The following is a 24,300-nucleotide window of genomic DNA, read 5'->3' as shown; positions in this document are numbered from 1 at the left end:
TTCTTCGGGGCACAATCCGTTGAAGAGAATATCACAAGCTTGAGCATTGTATTGCAACATCTTCAAGTCATCCGCGGTAGCTTCACGGTTTGGTTCTTTCCCATCAAAGAAGTCACCTTGCAAACCAACACACACAATAGCCCAAACGGCGGGGTTATGTCCAAGAATATGCATTTTCATTTTATGCTTCCAACTAGCAAAATTAGTACCATCAAAGTAAGGATCTCTACGGTGATAATTTCCCTCGCTAGACGCCATACTCTCCTAGGTTTTGAAACCAAGGCTATGACCACCAAAAGCTATGGAGATCAAAGCAAATGGAGACCAAAGCTCTGATACCACCTGTAGGATCGAAAGTATGTCTAGAGGGGGGTGATTAGACTACTTGACCAAATAAAAACTTAACCTTTTCCCAATTTTAGTTCTTGGCAGATTTTAGCTATTGTAGGACAAGTCAAGCAATCATCACACAATTCAAGCAAGCATGCAAAGAGTATATTGGCAGCGGAAAGTAAAGCATGCAACTTGCAAGAATGTAAAGGGAAGGGTTTGGAGAATTCAAACGCAATTGGAGACACGGATGTTTTTCCCGTGGTTCGGATAGGTGGTGCTATCCTACATCCACGTTGATGGAGACTTCAACCCACGAAGGGTAACGGTTGCGCGAGTCCACAGAGGCCTGCACCCACGAAGGGTAATGGTTGCGCGAGTCCACGGAGGGCTCCACCCACGAAGGGTCCACGAAGAAGCAACCACCCACGAAGGGTCCACGAAGAGGCAACCTTGTCTATCCCACCATGGCCATCGCCCATGAAGGACTTGCCTCACTAGCGATAGATCTTCACGAAGTAGGCGATCTCCTTGCCCTTACAAACTCCTTGGTTCAACTCCACAATCTTGTCAGAGGCTCCCAAGTGACACCTAGCCAATCTAGGAGACACCACTCTCCAAGAAGTAACAAATGGTGTGTTGATGATGAACTCCTTGCTCTTGTGCTTCAAATGATAGTCTCCCCAACACTCAACTCTCTCTCATAGGATTTGGATTTTGTGGAAAGAAGATTTGAGTGGAAAGCAACTTGGGGAAGGCTAGAGATCAAGATTCATATGGTAGGAATGGAATATCTTGGTCTCAACACATGAGTAGGTGGTTCTCTCTCAGAACATATGAGTTGGAATTGTGTATGTGTTCTGATGGCTCTCTCCACGAATGAAGAGGAGGTGGAGGGGTATATATAGCCTACACACAAAATCCAACCGTTACACACAGTTTTCCAATCTCGGTGGGACCGAATCAACAAACTCAGTCGGACCGAAAAGGTAAACCTAGTGACCGTTAGAGATTTTCGGTGGGACTGACATGCAACTCGGTAGGACCGATATGGTTAGGGTTTGGGCATAACATAATCTCGGTGAGACCGATTACACAAACTCGGTGAGACCGAGTTTGGTAATAAGCTAACCAGAGAGTTGGTCAGGTAAACTCGGTGGGACCGATTTGCTCTTTCGGTGAGACCAAAAAGTTACAAAAAGGAAACAAAGAGTTTACACTGCAATCTGGGTGGGACCGATTCGCTCTTTCGGTGAGACCGAAAAGTTACGAAAGGGAAACAGAGAGTTTGCAATCCCATCTCGGTGAGACCGAGATCCCTATCGGTAGAACCGAATTGCTAGGGTTTGGCAGTGGCTTATGACAAGTGAAACTCGGTGGCGCCGGATAGAAAGAATCGGTAGGACCGAGTTTGTCTTAGGGTTTAGGTCATATGTGGATATGGGAAAGTAGTTGAGGGTTTTGGAGCATATCACTAAGCACATGAAGCAAGAGGCTCATTAAGAAACACCTCATCCCTCCTTGATAGTATTGGCTTTTCCTAAAGACTCAATGTGATATTGGATCACTAAAATATAAAATGAAGAGTCTTAAGCTTTTGAGCTTGAGCCAATCCTTTGTCCTTAGCATTTTGAGGGTTCCACTTTCACATCCATGCCATGCCAATCATTGAGATTTCCTGAAATAGTCATCTTGGAATAGCATTAGCTCAATGAGCTATATGTTGTTATGAATTACCAAAACCACCTAGGGATAGTTGCACTTTCACAAGGCCAAACCAACCGAATCACACGAGAGGGGGAAGGATGCAGAAGAAAAGGTGACCACCAAGAAGAATTCCTTGGAGGTAGGAGAGGGAGAGAAGTGCACTGTGGATTTGAAACGGTGACGAACCTGGTCCTCGACCTTGAGGCCGGGGTTAAAGTCCCAATGGAGTAGTCCTTCCATGATGCAAGCAAAGTGATCATGGTCACCGGAGGGGTGGTAGAGCGCCGGAGTTGATGGTAGAGGAGGTGGTGGTGGAGGAGGTGGAGGTGGAGGTGGAGGGGTGGTAGAGCACCGCTCGTTCCTTCGTAGCATACCTTGCCGTGATGGAGAACGTCCAAGCCCAGACCATGGCTGCCCACGCCCAGCTCGTGGCGGCCTTTTCCAAAGAGATGGCGGACGCGGATGGCGAGATGCTTGCCGAGTATGGTGCGATGGATGCCATGGAGCCCCTTCCCCGAGAGATTGTCCGGCATGAGCTCAACATGGAGGAGGCGGCGAAGATCGACGAGCACCAGCTAGAGTAGTACTCTTTGTTTAGAGTGTCGGTCTTTTGTTAGAGTATTGTTTAGGTCAGCTAGCTCTGTTTAATTGCTGAACTTGCTCAATTAAGAAGTATGGGTGTGTTGTAGGCTCTTTTGTGTACCCAAATTATGCAGTGATGTGGATGGCCAATGTAACCAGGGAAATTCGGACCAATTTGTACGTTCAAACTCATCACACACGTGGTAAGCTATATGAATTGTTTGTGATGTTCACATATCGTACACAGTCCTGAATAAGGGACCATGTTTGATGACACTTCGCACACCAGTTTTTCACTGCACCGAGCCAAAATTTTCAGCTTCCGTGGAAATATTTACCCCCTTCCTCCTGACCAAAAGCCACATTTACCCTGTTTCCGCCTTCCTTCTAAGTTCATACCTTCATTACTTGCTTGCAGTGCCGCCTCCTCGCCGGCCATGCTCCTTCCCGCTGCTCGGTGAAACGTCCATTTTGCATCATGTTTATCTACTGTTATTTATAATGTTTTATGCATAATAATGCTTTTTGGAGTAATTCTAATGCCTTTTCTCTCATAATATGCAAGGTTCCCACAAAGAGGGAGAATTCCGGCAGCTGGAAATCTGGACCTGAAAAAGCTATGTCAGGCTACCTATTATGCACAACTCCAAATGAGCTGAAACTTTGCCAGGAATTTTTATGGAATAAATAAGAAACACTAGAGCAAATAACTACCGGAGGGGGGCCACCTAGTGAGCACAAGACACCAGGGCACGCCTGGCCCCCGAGGCGCGCCCTGGTGGGTTGTGCTCAGCCCAGCCCACCTTCGGTGCCCCTCTCTGGTATATAAGTCATTTTGGCCTAGAAAAAAATAAAGTGAGGACTTTCGGGACGAAGCACCGCCGTCTCGAGGTGGAACTGGGGTAGGAGCATGTTTGCCCTCAGGCGGAGCGATTCCGTCGGGGGAACTTCCCTCCCGGAGGGGGAAATCATCATCATCATCATCATCATCATCATCACCAACAACTCTCCCATCTTGGGGAGGGCTATATCCATCAACATCTTCAACAGCACCATCTCCTCTCAAACCCTAGTTCATCTCTTGTGTTCAATCTTTGTATCAGAACCTCAGATTGGTACTTATGGGTGACTAGTAGTGTTGATTACATCTTGTAGTTGATTACTATATGGTTTATTTGGTGGAAGATTATATGTTAAGATCCAATATGCTATTTAATACCCCTCTGATCTTGAGCATGATTATCATCTGTGAGTAGTTACTTTTGTTCTTGAGGTCACGGGAGAAACCTTGTTGCAAGTAATCATGTGAACTTAATATGTCTTCGATGTTTTGACAGTATGTATGTTGTGATTCGCTTAGTGGTGTCATGTGAACGTCACCTACATGAAGCTTCACCATATTTGGGCCTAAGGGAATGCATTGTGGAGTAGTTATTAGATGATGGGTTGCGAGAATGACAGAAGCTTAAACCCTAGTTTATGCGCTATTCTGTAAGGGACCGATTAGATCCAAGAGTTTAATGCTATGGTTAGAATTTATTCTTAATACTTTTCTCGTAGTTGCGGATGCTTGCGAGGGGGTTAATCATAAGTAGGAGGTTTGTTCAAGTAAGAACAACACCTAAGCATCGGTCCACCCACATAACAAATTATCACAGTAGCGAACACAAATCGAACCAACATGATCACAGTGACTAGATGAAATTCCCGTGTGCCCTCAAGAATGATTTTCTTATCATAAGAGACCGTTTTGCCTGTCCTTTGGCTCAAAAGGATTGGGCTACCTTGCTGCACTTTTGTTACTACTATCGTTACTTGCTCGTTACAAATTATTGCTACCTCTTGAGCACTGCATTGGATTTCCCCGAACAGGAGAGGATGATGCAGCAAAGTAGCCTAAGTATTTCCCTCAGTTTTTGAGAACCAAGGTATCAATCCAGTAGGAGGCTACGCGCGAGTCCCACGTACCTACACAAAAACAATAGCTCAACGTAACCAACGCGCTTAGGGGTTGTCAATCCCTTCACGGTCACTTACGAAAGTGAGATCTGATAGAGATGATAAATAATATTTTTGGTATTTTTGGTATAGAGATGCAAAGTAAAAAGTAAAAGCAAAGCAATAATAAAAGTGATGGAGATTGATATGATGATAAAGAGACCCGAGGGCCATAGGTTTCACTAGTGGCTTCTCTCAAGAGCATAAGTATTCTACGGTGGGTGAACAAATTACTGTTGAGCAATTGACAGAATTGAGCATAGTTATGAGAATATCTAGGTATGATCATGTATATAGGCATCACGTCCGAGACAAGTAGACCGACTCCTGCCTGCATCTACTACTATTACTCCACTCATCGACCGCTATCCAGCATGCATCTAAAGTATTAAGTTAAAAACAGAGTAACACCTTAAGCAAGATGACATGATGTAGAGGGATAGTTTCATGCAATATGATAAAAACCCCATCTTGTTATCCTCGATGGCAATGATACAATACGTGCCTTGCTGCCCCTTCTGTCACTGGGAAAGGACACCGCAAGATCGAACCCAAAGCTAAGCACTTCTCCCATGGCAAGAACAACCGATCTAGTAGGCCAAACCAAACTGATAATTCGAAGAGACTTGCAAAGAGAACCAATCATACATAAAAGAATTTAGAGAAGATTCAAATATTATTCATAGATATACTGGATCATAAACCCACAATTCATTGGTCTCAACAAACACACCGCAAAAAGAAGATTACATCGAATAGATCTCCACGAGAGAGGGGGAGAACATTGTATTGAGATCCAAAAAGAGAGAAGAAGCCATATAGCTACTAACTATGGACCCGTAGGTCTGAAGTAAACTACTCACACTTCATCGGAGGGGCTTGGATGATGATGTAGAAGCCCTCCGTGATCGATGCCCCCTCCGGCGGAGCTCCGGAACAGGCCCCAAGATGGGATCTCATGGATACAGAAAGTTGCGGCGGTGGAATTAGGTTTTTGGCTCCGTCCCCGATTGTTTGGGGATACGTGGATATATATGGGAGGAAGAAGTACGTCGGTGGAGCTTTGAGGGGCCCACGAAGCAGGGGGCGCGCCCTCCACCCTCGTGACTGCCTCGTGGCTTTCTTGACGGAGGGTCCAAGTCTCCTGGATCTTATCTGATGAGAAAATCACGTTTCCGAAGGTTTCATTCCGTTTGGACTCCGTTTGATATTCTGTTTCTCCGAAACACTAAAATAGGCAAAAAACAGCAATTCTGGGCTGGGCCTCCGGTTAATAGGTTAGTCCCAAAAATAATATAAAAGTGGATAATAAAGCCCAATATAGTCCAAAATAGTAGATAATATAGCATGGAGCAATCAATACTTATAGATACGTTGGAGACGTATCAAGCATCCCCAATCTTAATTCCTGCTCGTCCTCGAGTAGGTAAATGATAAAAAGAGAATTTTTGATGCGGAGTGCTACTTGGCATAATTTTAATGTAATTCTTCTTAATTGTGGTATGAATATTCAGATCCGAAAGATTCAAGACAAAAGTTCATATTGACATAAAAATGGTAATACTTCAAGCATACTAACCAAGCAATTATGTCTTCTCAAAATAACATGGCCAAAGAAAGCTCATCCCTACAAAATCATATAGTTTAGTCATGTTTCATTTTTGTCACACAAGAATGCTCTCATCATGCACAACCCCGATGACAAGCCAAGCAATTGCTTCATACTTTAGTAATCTCAAACCTATAAACTTTCACGCAATATATGAGCGGAAGCCATGGACATAGCACTATGGGTGGAATAGAATATAATGAGGGGGGTTATGTGGAGAAGACAAAAAAGGAGAAAGTCTCACATCAACGAGGCTAATCAATGGGCTATGGAGATGCCCACCGATTGATGTTAATGCAAGGAGTAGGGATTGCCATGCAACGGATGCACTAGAGCTATAAATGTATGAAAGCTCAACAAAAGAAACTAGTGGGAGTGCATCCAACTTGCTTGCTCACGAAGACCTAGGGCACTTGAGGAGGCCCATTGTTGGAATATACAAGCCAAGTTCTATAATGAAAAATTCCCACTAGTATATGAAAGTGATAACATGAGAGACTCTCTACTATGAAGATCATGGTGCTACTTTGAATCACAAGTGTGGTAAAACGATAGTAACATTGTCCCTTCTCTCTTTTTCTCTCATTTTTGGGCCTTTTCCTTTTTTATGGCCTTTCTCTCTTTTTTTGGGCCTTCTCTTTTTTTATGGACTTTATCTTTTTTATTACTCACTTGGGACAATGCTCTAATAATGATGATCATCACACTTCTATTTATTTACAACTCAATGATTACAACTCGATACTAGAACAAAGATGACTCTATATGAATGCCTCCGACGGTGTACCGGGATATGCAATGAACCAAGAGTGACATGTATGAAAGAATTATGAACGGTGGCTTTGCCACAAATACTATGTCAACTACATAATCATGCTAAGGAATATGACAATGATGGATGTGTCATGATGAACGGAATGATGGAAAGTTGCATGGCAATATATCTCGGAATGGCTATGGAAATGCCATAATAGGTAGGTATGGTGGCTATTTTGAGGAAGATATAAGGAGGTTTATGTGTGAAAGAGCGTATCATATCACGGGGTTTGGATGCACCGGCAAAGTTTGCGCCAACTCTCAATGTGATAAAGGGCAATGCACGGTACCGAAGAGGCTAACAAGGATGGAAGGGTGAGAGTGCGTATAATCCATGGACTCAACATTAGTCATAATGAACTCACATACTTATTGCAAAAATCTACAAGTCATCAAAAACCTCGGCACTACGCGCATGCTCCTAGGGGGATAGATTGGTAGGAAAAGACCATCGCTCGTCCCCGACCGCCACTCATAAGGAAGACAATCAATTAACACCTCATGTTTCAAATTTGTTGCATAACGTTCACCATACGTGCATGCTACGGGACTTGCAAACTTCAACACAAGTATTTCTCAATTTCACAATTACTGAACTAGCATGACTTTGATATTATTACCTCCATATCTCAAAACAATCATCAAGCATCAAACTTTTCTTAGTATTCAACACACTCATAAGAAAGTTTTATTATTAATCTTGCATACCAAGCATATTAGGATTTTAAGCAAATTACCATGCTATTAAGACTCTCAAAACAATATAAGTGAAGCATGAGAGATCAATAGTTTCTATAAAACAAATCCACCACCATGCTCTAAAAGATATAAGTGAAGCACTAGAGCAAAACTATAAAGCTCAAAAGATATAAGTGAAGCACATAGAGTAAAACTATAGAGTTCAAAAGATATAAGTGAAGCACATAGAGTATTCTAACAAATTCCGAATCATGTATGGCTCTCTCAAAAGGTTTGTACAGCAAGGATGATTGTGGTAAACTAACAAGAAAAGACTCAAATCATAAAAGACGCTCCAAGAAAAACACATATCATGTGGTGAATAAAAATATAGCTCCAAGTAAAGTTACCGATAGAAGTAGACGAAAGAGGGGATGCCTTCCGGTGCATCCCAAAGCTTTGGCTTTTAGGTGTCCTTAGATTATATTGGGGGTACCATGGGAATCCCCAAGCTTAGGCTCTTGCCACTCCTTGTTCCATAATCCATCAAATCTTTACCCAAAACTTGAAAACTTCACAACACAAAACTTAAAGTAGAAAATCTCGTGAGCTCCGTTAGTGAAAGAAAACAAAAGACCACTTCAAGGTACTGTAATTAAATCATTATTTATTTATATTGGTGTTAAACCTACTGTATTCCAACTTCTCTATGGATTATAAACTATTTTATTAGCCATAGATTCATCCAAATAAGCAAATAACACACGAAAAACAGAATCTGTCAAAAACAGAACAGTCTGTAGTAATCTGTAGCTAGCGAAAGATCTGGAACCCCAAAAATTATAAAATAAATTGCTTGACGTGATGAATTTATCTATTAATCATCTTCAAAAATAATTAAATAAATAGCACTTTCCAAATAAAAATTACAGCAGTTCTCGTGAGCGCTAACGTTTCTGTTTTTTTACAGCAAGTTCAACAAGACTTTCCCCAAGTCTTCCCAACGGTTATACTTGGCACAAACACTAATTAAACACAAAAAACACAATTAAAACAGAGGCTAGCTAAATTATTTATTACTAAACAGGAGCAAAAAGCAAGTAATAAAAATAAAATTGGGTTGCCTCCCAACAAGCGCTATCATTTAACGCCCCTAGCTAGGCATAACAAGCAAGAATAGATCTAGGTATTGCGATCTTTGGTAGGCAATCCATAAGTGGCTCTCATGATAGATTCATATGGTAATTTTATTTTCTTTCTAGGGAAGTGTTCCATGCCCTTTTTTAATGGAAATTGAAATCTAATATTCCCTTCCTTCATATCAATAATTGCACCAACCGCTCTAAGGAAAGGTCTACCAAGAATAATAGGGCAAGAAGGATTGCAATCTATATCAAGAACGATAAAATCTACAGGCACATAATTACTATTTGGAACAATAAGAACATCATTAATTCTTCCCATAGGTTTCTTAATAGTGGAATCCGCAAGATGCAAGTTCAGAGAGCAATCATCAAAATCACGAGAATCTAGCAAATCACACAAAGTTTTGGGAATAGTATAGACACTAGCACCCAAATCACACAAAGCATAAAACTCATAATCTTTAATTTTAATTTTAATAGTAGGTTCCCATTCATCATAAAGTTTTCTAGGGATAGAAACTTTCAACTTAAGTTTTTCTTCATAAGATTGCATCAAGGCATCGACGATATGTTCGGTAAAGGCTTTATTTTGACTATAAGCATGAGGAGATTTTAGCAAGGATTGCAACAAGGAAATACAATCAATTATAGAGCAATTTTCATAATTAAATTCCTTGAAATCCAATATAGTGGGTTTAGCAACATCTAAGGTTTTATTTCTTTTAATCCCACTTTTATCAATTTCACCATCAAGATCTAAATACTCCGAATTTTTAGAACGCCTTCTAGGTAAAGGTGGATCATATTCAGTCCCATCATTATCAAGATTAATATTGCAAAACAAAGATTTAATAGGGGACACATCAATAACTTTTAGATCTTCATCATTATTTTCATAGGAACTAGAAGAACACGCTTTAATAAAGGCATCTTTCATAGCACGCGTCCTAGCGGTTCTTTCCTTGCACTCATCAATGGAAATTCTCATGGCTTTGAGAGACTCGTTGATGTCATGCTTAGGAGGAATAGATCTAAGCTTTAAAGAATCAACATCAAGAGAAATTCTATCAACGTTCCTAGCCAAATCATCAATCTTAAGAAATTTTTCTTCAATCATAGCATTAAAATTCTTTTGCGAAGAAATAAATTCTTTAATATTAGATTCAAAATCAGAGGGCATCTTATTATAATTTCCATAAGAATTGTTGTAGGAATTACCATAATTATTAGAGGGATTACTAGGATAAGGCCTAGGATTGAAATTTCCTCTATATGCGTTGTTACCAAAATTGTTCCTACCAACAAAATTCACATCCATAGATTCATTATTATTCTCAATCAAAGTAGACAAGGGCATATCATTAGGATAAGAAGAAACACTCTTATTAGCAAATAATTTCATAAGTTCATCCATCTTTCCACTCAAAATATTAATTTCTTCTATCGCATGCACCTTTTTATTAGTAGATCTTTCAGTATGCCATTGAGAATAATTAACCATAATATTATCTAGGAGTTTAGTAGCATATCCTAAAGTGATTTCCATAAAAGTGCCTCCTGCGGCCGAATCTAAAAGATTTCTAGAAGCAAAATTCAATCTGGCATAAAAAATTTGTATAATCATCCACAAATTCAAACCATGAGTAGGGCAATTACGTATCATTAATTTCATTCTCTCCCAAGCTTGTGCAACAAGTTCATGATCAAGTTGCTTAAAGTTCATAATATCGTTTCTAAGAGAGATGATCTTAGCAGGAGGAAAATACTTAGAGATAAAAGCATCTTTGCACTTGTTCCATGAATCAATACTATTTTTAGGCAATGATGAAAACCAAGCTTTAGCACGATCTCAAAGCGAAAAAGGAAATAGCTTCAATTTAACAATATCATTATCGACATCTTTCTTATTTTGCATGTCACACAAATCAATGAAGCTATTAAGATGGGTAGCGGCATCTTCACAGGAAGGCCAGCAATAATTTCACAAGATTCAGCATCGGTAAGAGGAGCAATCGGAGTGCTAAGGAAATCATTATTGTTGGTATTGGTGAAGTCACACAATTTAGTATTATCTTGAGCCATCGCGGCAAACAAGCAATCCAACACATGAGCAAACAAAAAGTAAACGGGCAAAAAGAGGCAAATAGAGAAAGAGAGGGGGATAGAGAGAGAGAGGGCGAATAAAACGGCAAGGGTGAAGCGGGGGAGAGGAAAACGAGAGGCAAATGGCAAATAATGTAATGCGGGAGATAGGGATTGTGATGGGTACTTGGTATGTTGACTTTTGCGTAGACTCCCCGGCAACGGCGCCAGAAATTCTTCTTGCTACCTCTTGAGCACTACGTTGGATTTCCCCGAAGAGGAGAGGATGATGCAGCAAAGTAGCGTAAGTATTTCCCTCAGTTTTTGAGAACCAAGGTATCAATCCAGTAGGAGGCTACGCGCGAGTCCCTCGTACCTACACAAAAACAATAGCTCAATGCAACCAACGCGCTTAGGGGCCCTCCACGGTCACTTACGAAAGTGAGATCTGATAGAGATGATAAATAATATTTTTGGTATTTTTGGTATAGAGATGCAAAGTAAAAAGTAAAAGCAAAGTAAAAGCAAAGCAATAATAAAGTGATGGAGATTGATATGATGAGAAAGAGACCCGAGGGCCATAGGTTTCACTAGTGGCTTCTCTCAAGAGCATAAGTATTCTACGGTGGGTGAACAAATTACTATTGAGCAATTGACATAATTGAGCATAGTTATGAGAATATCTAGGTATGATCATGTATATAGGCATCACGTCCGAGACAAGTAGACCGACTCCTGCCTGCATCTACTAATATTACTCCACTCATCGACCGCTATCCAGCATGCATCTAGAGTATTAAGTTAAAAACAGAGTAATGCCTTAAGCAAGATGACATGATGTAGAGGGATAGTTTCATGCAATATGATAAAAAAACCATCTTGTTATCCTCGATGGCAACGATACAATACGTGCCTTGCTGCCCTTTCTGTCACTGGGAAAGGACACCAAAATATCGAACCCAAAGCTAAGCACTTCTCCCATGGCAAGAACAACCAATCTAGTAGGCCAAACCAAACTGATAATTCGAAGAGTCTTGCAAATATAACCAATCATACATAAAAGAATTCAGAGAAGAGTCAAATATTATTCATAGATAGACTAGATCATAAACCCACAATTCATCGGTCTCAACAAACACACCGCAAAAAGAAGATTACATCGAATAGATCTCCACGAGAGAGGGGGAGAACATTGTATTGAGATCCAAAAAGAGAGAAGAAGCCATCTAGCTACTAACTATGGAGCCGTAGGTCTGAAGTAAACTACTCACACTTCATCGAAGGGGCTTGGATGATGATGTAGAAGCCCTCCGTGATCGATGCCCCCTCCGGCAGAGCTCCGGAATAGGCCCCAAGATGGGATCTCGTGGATACAGAAAGTTGCGGTGGTGGAATTAGGTTTTTGGCTCTGTCCCCGATCGTTTGGGGATACGTGGATATATATGGGAGGAAGAAGTACGTCGGTGGAGCTTCGAGGTGCCCACGAGGCAGGGGCGTGCCCTAGGGGGGGGGCACCCTCCACCCTCGTGACTGCCTCATGGCTTTCTTAACGGAGGGTCCAAGTCTCCTGGATCTTATCTAATGAGAAAATCACGTTTCCGAAGGTTTCATTCCATTTGGACTCTGTTTGATATTCTATTTCTCCGAAACACTGAAATAGGCAAAAAAAACAACAATTCTAGGCTGGGCCTCCAGTAAATAGGTTAGTCCCAAAAATAATATAAAAGTGGATAATAAAGCCCAATATAGTCCAAAACAGTAGATAATATAGCATGGAGCAATCAAAAATTATAGATACGTTGGAGACATATCAATTATCTTGCTATCAAACTACTTTGTTACTTACAATTTCAACACTTGCAGACATTACCTTGCTGAAAACCACTTGTCATTTCATTTTGCTCCTCGTTGGGTTCGACACTCTTACTTATCGAAAAGGCTACAATTGATCCCATATACTTGTGGGTCATCACTCGGCCTCATCGATCTAGGCAGGTAATCCCCACCCGACCCCCATCTTCCTCCTCCTTCTACATCCCACATGCCCCAACCACCTGCGTAACACCTTCCACCCAAATCACTGAACCATCCTCCAAATAAGTGCCGCCCTAATCCATGGTGCACACAGTATAGCCAGGAGCTCAAGGAGCATTTGGTAGCGGAGAAGCGAATCGCGGCCGCACACATGGATGAGGTCGCGATGGCTACCATTCGTACCGACCCCTAGATCTTGGAGGAGCACCTCGTCGTCGAGGCCACCCTCGATGCCTTTAAGCGACATCTCGTGGCATTTTCTCGAGGCCACCATCGGCGCCTTCAACAAAGACTATGAGGTGTTTTCACAGCGTGCCTGTACTTACCTCAACTCGAGAGCCAGCAGGTTGCGCCCGGAGCGGCTCAGGCAACTCACCACTATGAGGAGGGCACCCACGATGTGGAGGTCTCGCCCTCTTCCAAGTCCAAGGAGCCAATCATCATCGATATCTCCAACGATAAGGAGTACCTTGTCTTATTAGCTCACTATAAGGACATATCTTCAGCTAGCAAGCTACGGCGGTTAAGCATGTCCTGCTCCTGCCTTTCCTTAACAACTTCTAGTGAATTTTCCTATGTAATTTTACCATGCAATCTGATCCTGTAGTATAAATGTTCTATATGTCATGCAATGTGGTGCTCACTTATTAACTGTTCGCTTAATTTGTTGTCGTGTTCAGTTAACTGTTTGGTTCAATTCTGTAATGTGATGTTCAATTCTTGTGGGTGCAATTTTGTATTGTCTTGCATGTGAGAAATAAATTGAATTTGTTTGTACTAAATACATGGGAAACAAATAGAATTGTTATATTTCCAAGTTGTTAAGCATGCTTGGTTTGGTTAACTATCTGATCTTCTAGTATGTTATATATTATGCAATGTGGTGCTCACTTAATGTTTGGTTCATTTGTTGTGGTGTTTAGTGAACTGTTTGGTTCAATTCTACAATGTGATGTTCAATTGTTGTGGCTGCAATTTTATATTGTCTTCCATGTGAGAAATAAATTGAATTTGGTTGTACTAAATACATGAGAAACAAATAGAATTGCTATGTTTCCAATTTTCTAAGCATGCTTGGTTTGGTTAACTGTCTAATCTTCTATTAGGAGTATGTTATATTGTGCAATGTGGTACTCAGTTAATGTTTGGTTCATTTGTTGTGGTGTTTAGTTAACTGTTTGGTTCAATTCTGCAATGTGATGTTCAATTGTGGTGCGTACAATTTTGTATTTTTATGCATGTGACTAAATCAAATTTGGATGTACTAAATACATGAGAAACATATACAATTTCTATATTTCCTAGTTCTTAATCATGCTTGGTTTGGATAAATGGCTTTTCCATGTGGCTCGAATTAATCTGCTGAATCTGCAATGTGTTTATTTTTCATCAACATATTTTACTGATAGTATGCCAACCTTACTTAACCTGATCAATAACTACCTTATATGTGTTGCAGATAAACAATGGGAAGCACAAAGATTTACTATCGAGGTTTGCACATGCATGGTCCTTTGTCTAATAGTACATTATTGTGCAATTGCAGGAACTATAATATTTAGGTTTTTTTATATATTTGCTTGTGTACCTACTGTTCGACCCAATTTGCATATGGGGAAAAGAGTTGTCCATGAATACCAGTCAAGTCAAGAAACTCATAAAGATTGTTAGGATAAAGAAACTAGTGACAGAAAACAACAAGATCTTTGTCTGCACAATGAAGAAGACACTACTGCAGGATGCTGCTAACGCGGCACTACAATCAGAGACCCTTTGACGAAACTTTGTGTGATGCATTAATCACAAACAGTGATGTAAAGAAACCGTCAAAAATGATAAGAAATGTTTGCGATGGTGGTGACATCAAATACGATTCATATTATAATTACGTGTACGATGTGTGGCATATGGTTCACTCTAATGAACTATTTGTGATGAGGCAGCACAACAGAAACAAGCAGCTAGATGAAGGTGTGTGCGATATATAGCATACAGTTCACTCAGATGAACTGTTTGTGATTAGGCAACTCAACAGAAACAGTCAGCTAGATCAAGGTGTGTGCAATGGAGGGCATACAGTTCACTTGGATGAACTGTTTGCGTTGAGCCAAGAGAACAGAAATGGTTCAACTTAACAAGATGTGTGTGATACACGACAAACAGGTCTGTACCGAAATGTGTGAAGACCGATAATAACACAGATGATTGCTGCTAATAAGACGTGTGTGTTGTGCGATGTGATCTCATATAGAACAACAACAACATATATACACACACACGCACACACACACACACACTTATAAGGACATGGTTGCATAACCAAATTAAACATCCAATTACATAGGTGGCTACTACACACATGACATTTGCACACACTAAAGTAAATTATTACATGCATAATTACATAGGTGACTACTACACACATGACATTTCCACACACCAAAGTAAACTATATATTACATGCATAATTAACTAGGATAAACGATCATCTGATCATCATCTACTTCTTGTGACGCTTGTTGCCACTGCTCTGCTTGTGGCTCGATCCGGCCTCGTCAATTTCGGGAAGGAGAGACTTCCTCATGTCAATGATCCACCTGTGCATCTCATAGCATGTGTACATGCTCTTGGCCACGAACCTGAGGTGAGGTTCATCTAGTTGCCACATCCAGGCCCCGTGCGAGGATACAAGACGTGTTCTATTGGCATCCTGCTTCATCTTTTTGTAGTAGGGGCCGATGATGGCCGAGGCGAGTTCAACCAGGGAGTCCTTCGTGCTACCCCAGACCCTATAGTGTTCATGGATTTCGACAAGGTTCTTGCAGGCCAAGCCCATAACCTTGAGCGCTTTTACAACGTCAGAGGTTTCCACCATAGCGAACTTGTACTTGGTGTTGTTGAATAACCTAGCAAAACAGCCATAAGGATCTATGGCCATGCAGTAGTGGTAGATGAGGACATGATGGCGCACGCACAACTAGGCGGCAACAACCTTCTGATCTTTCTCGGGATGACCGCCGGTGTACTGGAGGTCGATGTCGACCACCTTGTACTTGTATCGAGCAAGCAATTGCTGCACGGTGTTGATGTAGTCCTCCACTATGGACGAGTCGATGGTGTACACCACCGAGAGATCTGTCTCCCTCACGCGGGTCTCCACTTTATGCTCACTGAACTCCATTGGAGCGCCGCTAGATATCCGCTCTGTATGTGTTGTCGTGGGTGTGCTTGTTGTGTTGTGGGGCGCGATCGAAAGGTTGAAGAGACTAAGGTTATAATGGCCGCGGGAATTAATAGTGAAGCCGGACGGCCTGGAATATCGACAAGCCCGGATGGCAGTTCTAATTTGCAGCACGTAACCCCATCGTGTCGCACATAACTACACCGTGGTAATGCGCATGGTTCAACCACATGCATATGGGGCCCCCAACGTGATTGTGCGCTGGCCCCAACCGCTGGCAGAGTGCGCGCGGAGGGACGCGAGCAGAGCACTCCGCGGCCGCCTCAATAGTGGGCAAGCATATATATGCATATAGCAGTTGAACACGCAAGGGAAAGCTGTCCACAAGCAGAGCCTGTGGGGGTACACAAGCAGAGTGTGCCGCGGCGCCTAACGACGATCAGAGTGCACCAAGGGACACGAATAGAGGCCGACACAGTGATATGTGGCAAATAAGACGAATTGTGCGAGCGATGGCGGAGACATCAAGCACGACTCAGATTAGAGTTGTGTGTGCGATACGTGGCATACCGTTGATCCATCCGAGCTATTTGTGATGGAATGAGCCGTGTGTGTTGTGGGCAAACGCTTCCTGGTATACAATTGTCAGCGATTGATGAATTCATCACCGACGGGTTCCCTAGTGTGGTCGGTGTGTGATGTGATATGCTCTGTCTGCACAACATATATGCTTTGTCTACCGAAGAACAACATATATACTTATATATGACATGATTGCAAGACCTAATTAACATCCAATTACGTTAAATAACAAATACCATAAATATTGCAAGGTTCAAATTCCAGCATTACAAGGCCCAAATTCAAAGATTGCAAGGTTCCAACTATTCCGAGAAATAAAATTCATCTTCTTCGAAATCTTTTTCACGCATTATTTCTGTGAAAGGATCAGCCATCAAGAAGTCATATAGCAGCTTGATACAGTGACTCCTGAATAATCTGTCATATGAAGTTACAAACTGAAATTCAACTTCTACAGAGCCTTTTCCATTCAGCTGTAGACGCCTGCACTCTTTAGCAATCCATTCACTTCTGCGCAGTAAATATAGGGCAAACCTCATTACCTTGAGCAACCTTGCTTTCTCAACAAAGAACTTGGAGAATTTAATTTCTGGTGTGGTTCCTCAGTACTCATTAAAAGTAATTCCTGTGAGAAGAAGATCAAGGCATTCAATGGGATTGTTATATTCCCCAACATTTTCTTCTTTCGGGGCTGCTAGTATCTGCAAACGAAGACAACATATTAGTGCCTAGCTGCAGATCTGAACACTTCGGGCCTCTTTGATTTGCATGATTTCTAAAATACATGAAAAGAGTGAAATGTCACCTTCAATCTTTCATGATTAACATCTCAAAATATATATGTATTGAAATCCTCCAAATTTCCTTTAGAAATCATTCCACATTTGTCATTGTAATCATGGGTAAAAGTAACAACAAATTGAGCTCCGTTGTGGTTAACAATTAACAGGAAAGGAGCATCACTTCGATTTATAGTTTCTCCGTGCAAGGAAAGCATCTAAGGAATCTAACAACTTCGTCCAGATCGGGGCCGACAGATTGTAGTGCCAAGATCTTCACTGTGCGCAGTGGCCGGGTCAAGCTTGTGGGAATCATTTTCTGGATGACAGGAGAACATATAGGTCAACAAAAATTAGATAAAATGTGTTATCCAAGAATATATAAGAAGGGGAAGAAGAAGACTGTTGTACCTGGATGAATAATGATCCAGTAACAAGTTCATTGAATTCAGCACATGAACCCAACACTGTCAATCTTGGTGTGTGAACGACCCTGATTCTTGTTGGACCTAGTTTTTGAAACACCTCAACTGACAGCCTTGGGCGGCGCCAGCAATGCACATAAATCGCACGTACATTCGTCGAGGTGATGTGGAGGCTATTGAACCCATCCATCACCTGAAGACGAAGGTACTCGAGCGCCGTACATCCAACGAGCAGGCGCTTCAAATCCTCCTTCGATATGCGGACGGCCGTGGGCTTGAGGTTCTTAAGTTTAGGGAGATGAAGAGCGCATGTGGCATTAATCCGAGAGAAAATGCACTGCCTAAATGTAGCACGACACAACGTGTGCGCGAGGCAAAGCGCAGATGGTGGCAGCGAGCACGGACGTCCAGCATGAAAGCAGAGCTCCTCGAGCCGATCTAGGGCCAGGGATAGGAACGAGTAATGAAACCTGGGTTTAGCCTTGCAGTGGGAACTAAACTTGCCGATAGCAAGGCGTCTGACCGGCCTAGGGTGCGTGGTGAGGACGTGGGACAATGCGACCAGGCATTGTCGCTCCCCGCTGCAGAACTCGTCGTTGACGATGAGGTCCAGGGGGTGGAGTGGCAGAGGGGGCGCCACCACCGCGAGAGCACAGTGGTCCGCACGCTAGGTTTGATGGGGAGGTGGGATATATGGTTACCAACATCTCGTCAGGTAGGCTGCTGATGAAGTCCACACTTGCCGGAGGCTCTTGCAGTTCTGGCTCGACCCGTCCCTGCTTGTTGGCCGGCTCGTCCTCCATCTCGCAGCAGGCGGCAACCCTCGGTAGTGGTGCATGTAGATGAGAACCGAGGATTGTTCTATGTACCTTCCCAAGGCAGCCGAAACCAAAAGTCCAAAACCAGCAATAAATTGCAGCGCTCGCGGCTTGCTTCCCAGTATGATGAGCGTGCGTGGTGGACTTCTTGCAGTTGTCCCATCTAATCAAACAGCTGCCCGCAGTAGTAAATGGTTAGTTGAACGCCCATGGTTGGAATAATAGGACTGTTTGCAATAATAACATGCTGGCTATTTGTTAAAAATGCCTAGGAAAATAAATGTATAAAAAGGCAAAAGAACCCTGAGTAATTTCAAATATTTAGCGCGACACTCCTATAGTTGCATGTTGCCTCTGTAAAATGAATCAAGGCGGGAAGAGACAGCATATGTCGTTTCGCACACAGATCAGGTGACCAAGTTCCCTCTCGGAACCATGAGGCTTCTTGAGAGAAGCTCCGGTTTGTATGAAAGAAAATATGGGTCAAAGCTGAGTTAAAAAGGGCAACAATATCTAACTCCAGCTTACAAAAGGTACAAAAGCACGAGGATTAATTGTTCAGCAGCATTACACAAAATCCAGATAGAACAGGACAATAACATCTAACTCAAGCAAAGTTTTCGGCAGTCACAATCAAATGGATCGGTCTGATCCATAAAATCAAGATCCTGGGCCAGAAAATCTACTAGTACATGAAGACAAGTTGTTGTAAATAGAAGTCGAGCACGTTTAGAAGCCCTTTTGTCCACCTGAAACTTCTTTTTATGCTGTTCAACGTGTCCATCAATGAGAAAGTTTTTCTTAAAACCCTTAATCCTCACAGATAATAGTACCCTCACATTCAATAGGAAGAATGTGACAAAGATGTTGTTTGCATGGTTGGATGCATATCCTTCCAACGTTATTGTCCTCAAACGAATGTCGTGAGAACTGAGAAAATCCCGGTGCTTCTCATGACACCGATTAGTTATACCTTTTTGTCCATGTGCTTTTGCCTAAATAGACATGAAGACTGAAAATAGTTAATGTCTAAAAAAGAGTATGTCGAAAGAGCAACAACTAAACAGTTAATTCTAGTAAATTATCCCCTAGTCAATTACATGAATCCTAATGGATCTCGGCTGTGTGGCATGTCCGCGAATGGAGTACATGGGAGAGTGGAGAGGAAGGAGATGCGATGAGAGGAGTACTGGTTCTAACCTTGGTGCTGGCGAGGGGTGTCGATGGGGTGCCAACAGGGTGTCGACGGGGCGGTGGTGGCTTTGGTCTAGGGGGAGGGGTGTGAAATGAGAGGGAGCGGTGACTTAGGTCTTTTACTAAGTTGACAGAGATAGGTTATCGCTGGCGTTAGAAAAAGGGTAACACCATAGCTAATAACATGCAAAATAAAAAAGGCTAAGATTAATGAAAGACTTGACAAAATAAAAGACTCAAAATTTGAACTAGTAGTAAAGAAATAAAATTCCTACATTGATAAAAACGGTAAAATTAATGATGGAAAAAAACATAATATAATTTTTTATGATTTTGTGACTAGTATAATAATTAAGTACTTAAAACACTTGATCAAATGGAAAAACTATTTCTAGCGTGCAAAGCAGACGGATGCCAGTGCTAAAAAATTAATTATGGCGTGCAAACAAAACCAACGCCACCAGTGCATTTCAAACGGTGAATGCAATGGGCCAACAGATTTGTGGTGTTTCCAAAAAACAACACCAGCGCTAAGCATGTAAAGCTGACGTGCTGATTTGGTCTAACCAACACTATTTGGAAAAAATAGTGCTGGCATTGGTGGGAAATGGCACGCCACCAACGATAGTTGTGGTTAGCCGTTTTGTCCACTAGTGACATGTATGTGAATTATGTCAGGCGAACCTATTTACTAAAGACATCATATAATTATCTCATGCCATCCTGTTTAGTTAGTCATCATATCTTGGAATTATGACATGCTATGTTATCCAGTCTAGATAGATATCATATATGTGAAATTATGTCATGTTATCCTTTTTAGTTAAACAATATATATGTGAACTATTTCATGCCCTCTTTTTTCCACACTATCTATTGCATATGTCTCTCATACAAGGTATGTACATTCAACTACTTTTCTTGTTTATTAGCCATTTGAATTGGAGGTGGTGATGGCGGTATGTAGCGGAGTAAAAACATGGTCTTCAAATAAAACAGTGCTACCTCTTGGTGGAGATAGCACCCCAGTTGTACATGCACAAGAACCAGTCCAGCCACACATAACCCAGACTCCCGCAGATTGTACCCACACTCTGATGGATAGAGAACCATCATCACCCAATCTAACTCCACAAGATAGTAACCCGGTTCCATTTGACACAGCACCATCTCCACCACAGAGCTCCCAAACAAGAGCAGTTAGTAAGGCAGCTCGAATGCTCAAAGCGCCAGGACTACCACAACGAACCCCAACTCCACCAGTTAGTACACCTATTCATGTGGACGAAGCACAACCAGCCATTCGTAGTTTAGCATCTATTGCATTTGATGTTGTTAAATCCTATGTGTGTATCTTCCCATCATGGAAATATTATACTGAAGATGAAGGAAAAAGCCTGTTGCAGGTGTTCGTCCATGAGTATGTGTAAGTAATGTTATTCATGGAAATTACTTTGCTTAGTCCCATACTTTCTACCTCCATGCTGGTTATAATACAACAAATGTTCCCATTTTTCTCTATAGAGAAGGACCGATTTGAAAACTCGGGATGAGGTAACCTGTGCTAATACCTCTGCTATCTTCAAGAATGCTTTGTGGCAGTATCAGAATTATCTGAAGAAAACCTACTTCACCGGCAAGGAAACTCATCAAATTCCCTTACTTTCTCTTAAGACACATTTACGGGACAATGACTAGGAACACCTTGTTCTGTACTAGTCTAGAACCAAGAATGTGATAAGGTCTATGAGATCATTTTTTATTTTGAAGTACCATATGCCTGCGTCTTACTATACTCTGTTCGTGTAGAACAAGTGCTTAAACCCGAAGAACAATTGCTCTCATTTAAGATTCCGTTGCTATGGTGCATACTGCTTTGCTCTTATATCACTGTATTTTGCTCATACAACTTATTTTCAAATTAAAGGATCCAATTAAAACTCCAATGGCACAACAGGTATGTTTAGACATTTTTCTTTAACTGGTTTGCTCTTCTAAATTGCTCTGTTGATTTCAATTTTAATTGTGCCTACAATTATCTTCTCATATCATGCACATTACTAGCATCACAATAGAGCCAATAGTGTTGTTGTACATGTATACACGTGGTACCCATCTGAAATCTTGTTGTGTCGTGTAGTTTTCCACACTTGTATTCTTTCAATACTGCTTTGTCTTGAACTAATATGATTTGAACCGTGTCTCTATTTTGATTCGGAAAGACAATGTAGTGACCATAGCACATACATATATGTTTGTTTCATGCTTTTATTATGTACTACTTCGCAATAGAAGACTTGGTAGTTTAATACTATCCACCTTACTACTGAACTGGTTCACCAAAATGAGTTTCATATACCACATGCTAAACATGTTATGTGTCTGCTTGTTTCTTCTTTTAGAATGTCGATAGAGTATTGGAGAAGAGTACCTTATTAATCAATGGTAAAGGAAGTAATGATGATAAGGTTCAGGATAGTGAGACATACTTGTTGGTCTCCAACAAAGCTGATAAAACAGCTAAGGAAAACCATCTTGATGACAGTGATACAACCCCAAAGTTCTGTCTTGATGTAGTGTTCGAGTTACTCGCACAAGCTCTTCGAACTCACTGTCTGAATCAGTTCGGTTTCTTGAGTATCAACTACAAGCTAAAAGTCATCGATCAGTTGTGTTGTGACAAGAAGTCGAAGGACTGAGGAAGTCCCTGGAGAATTCAGATGCATACTTTCTGGTGCAACAGTAAGCATTGGAGGATTTTAGCGCCAAACAGGAGAAAGCTAACAAGCTTGCATTATGGGCCAGTTTCACCACGGGTCGTTAATGTGCCCAGAGTTACAAAGGGCCTCATATGGGCCAAAATACGTCATGGGCCATACATGGGTCGGAAGTTACAATGGGTGGAATCATATTGGACGGCCCAGATGACACTACTGGGCCTAATTCGAATAGGCCATAACATGTCGTGAGTTAGCGGGCTGTAAATGGGCTAGCTATATGCAAACAGGTCGTTGACAGGCTTTCCGAGGGCCGGGCCGCCATCTTTTGACCAAGTCAAATGGGCTAGCCTTTTAACCTGAATGGGCCACTATTGGGCCGAGCCATGTGTCAACATATCATAGGCGCGTCCTGTCCATTCGCTGGATGACATCTGTCCCAACGCAGAGTTTACATGTGGTGTTTTCCGCCAACGAGAATTTTACACGTGGAAAATCGCCATTGGTCATTGCTATTAATGGGTTATCGGATCCAAAACCGGACTAAATAGCTTAATGGGGACCTGTTACGGTCGATGCCACGTGTTAGTTACCCTTGACGAGACCACTACCATGATGCACCATTTATTATCATAGAAGTGGTCACATCTGTGATGATAATTTCAGTATTATCATGGAACACTTCTATGACAACACATGTATGACTATCTTTATTTTGTCATAAAATTTTCATGGGTGTACATGCATGACAGAAAACGTGACCTACTGTGACAAACACATATCATCATGGAAGTGTTCTTTTGTAGTGTTATCACAATTGACTTGTGATGATAGCATCTCAAAGTATAACAAACAAGTTGGATCAATTCAATATGATCGTTCTTCCAATGTCATATTCTGAAACTTGTTTTGGTACTATCGTTACACTTAATGATCTCCCAAGATCCGGAAAACATGATCACAAACAACACATGAGTTAGTCTTAGAGGCAATACTATGAATGAGGTTTTACCGTTTATCATTCCACACGCGCATATGAGTTTTCCACTGGATCACATATTCCAGGATCATAGAAGTTATAGCATAGAATATAAACTCTTAATTGCAAACATGGAAATATAATAGTACAATATTATTGCCTCTAGGGCATATTTCAAAGACGATACTCTTACTTCAATAAAGCTACAATAAATCATGTGACCTTGCAGGTCATCAGGGGCGTGATGGACACTGGGCGGTGCACCCATCTTGGACCTTCCAGATGTGTCGCCCAGGTCCTTGTCGTTCAGGGAGATCACATGGCGCGGAGCTAACCGAGAGGCTCCCGACACATGCCACCCATCAACGGACGGCCAGAAGGCGCTCTTCGCTCTCGACGAGCCCAGGAAGGCGGGTACTCCAACATCTTTATAGAAGTAATACCATCCAACATTCACACATTGACCCGATTCCCATCCTTGATGACTTAATCACCATGCTATATGTTGTCGACTGCATCTACATACCTAACAACTTCACCTTGTAGACAAGCTAATTGAATGCACATGCATGGAATAATGAAAATATATAAAGGAAAACCGATCAATGATTGTTCTAGTTCAGAAATGTGTGAGCAACGTGATG

Source organism: Triticum urartu, chromosome 5A (genome assembly GCF_056163025.1).
Source record: "Triticum urartu cultivar PI428250 chromosome 5A, HENAU_Tu73, whole genome shotgun sequence".
Taxonomy (NCBI): domain Eukaryota; kingdom Viridiplantae; phylum Streptophyta; class Magnoliopsida; order Poales; family Poaceae; genus Triticum; species Triticum urartu.
This window is presented reverse-complemented; position numbering follows the sequence as displayed.